The sequence below is a fragment of the Vigna radiata genome, unplaced genomic scaffold (genome assembly GCF_000741045.1).
Source record: "Vigna radiata var. radiata cultivar VC1973A unplaced genomic scaffold, Vradiata_ver6 scaffold_185, whole genome shotgun sequence".
Taxonomy (NCBI): domain Eukaryota; kingdom Viridiplantae; phylum Streptophyta; class Magnoliopsida; order Fabales; family Fabaceae; genus Vigna; species Vigna radiata.
The window spans coordinates 1-1,721 of record NW_014542000.1 but is presented as its reverse complement, the minus strand read 5'-3'; positions in this window follow the sequence as shown (position 1 = coordinate 1,721).

The following is a 1,721-nucleotide window of genomic DNA, read 5'->3' as shown; positions in this document are numbered from 1 at the left end:
CAAGAGACATATCACACACAAGAAAGAATATCAAGTGGCTCAAATCTCACACAGGGTATTTCTATCACAATCAATCACCCTCTCAAACATCATGATCATCCTCCAATCAAAGAAAAACAAGGATTTCCAACAAACCAGAGTATCATTGAAGTGAAAGACAAGTCTACAACCTAAACAAAGTCCAGAAATCAAGAGAAACATGCAAAACTGTACACAAAACAAAACAACAACTACTTAGAAAACAAAAAATTTAACAAAAAATTTAACGCAGAAAACATAAACTAATCAAAGAAAATACAATTCTCCCCCAATAGACCACACTTAAACTACACAGTGTCCTCAATGTGTCACAAGCATAAAATCATAAATCAGAACAGTCGACAGATCATGGACAAGTGCAATACAAGTGGGGAAAGGAGGAGAAGGGAAAAGAAAACTCCCTTGGTCATGGTGGCAGTTGCATATTTTGGACTTGCAGAGAAGTGTCTTCCATAAATGGATCAAGAAATGAAGTGCTGAGGAAGGACTTCATTCACCAAATCTGATCCGGAAGAGAAATGTCTTCCACAACGGGATCAAGGAAGGGATGATTCATCAGTAAATCTCCTTCAGTCGTGGAAGATGAAGAAAGTCCACCTGGCTTAAAATATCTGCTCATATCTGCCTGGTCCTCAACATTTTCATCAGATTCACAATTAGTATCACCAATCATAAAGTTGGAGGTTGGTTGTATCACAAAATTCATTTCAACACAAATAGAGCAAGAACCAGCTTCACAACTACATTTAAAATTTTCAGAAAACTGGGAAAGATCAAAATTTAATCCCAAGTCTAAAGCATCTTTAGTTTTCACAATTTCCATATCAAAATCAACACTAACATGTGAATTCTCAGCAGAATCAAGAATAAGTGAATGCATAAACAGCTCAGGCAAAGCAAGTGTGAATTCAAGTTTAAAGAAAACCTGTGTTGATTCATGATTCATCTCACCAATAACAGCGGAATGAGCAACTGCATCCTCAAGTGCAAGAGGGAAGGCATAGAACGGTGGGGAAGTAGATGGCGCAGTAGTAAGCTCATGACTCTGCTCCCCATCTCCTATGTGGATGACACCAACATCTTCTGGAAGCTGAACAGCCTGAAATGGGGATTCCTCTGAAACATGAGACTGTTCCTCAGTGAGTTGAGTTGCCATCTGCCCCAACTGATTGCTCAAACTCTGAAATGAAGCTATAAATTCCTGCTAAAACTCCTGAAACTACATAATATGATCTCTCGTTTCCTGTTGAAACTGCATATTTTGAGCAGTCATCTGTCTCAACAACTCCTTCAATGCAAGCTCAGAAGCAGTGGGAGGATGATGAGTTGCTTGGGCAGGCTCATGAAATTGCAGCTGCTGTGGTTCCTAGACAGGTGGAGAAGGCATACAAGAATTCGGAAATGGTTGATACTGTTGTGGAGCATCATACCATCCCAAGCTAGGGTCATCCCTGTTGGTATCGTAGGGGTTAATTTTTAAAAGGAGTTTAGCGCAGCGGATTAAAATACACAGAGCGTACAGCGTAACAAGTCACAGTTGAAACAATTTTTCCCTTTTTAATTTTAAACAATTTTCTTTCNGAAAATTTACCAAGCAGATAACGTGCGTTAATTATAAAATGAGTATAGGGCAAAAGAAAATCACACAGGGATTTTTATACTGGTTCGATTCAACAGAATCT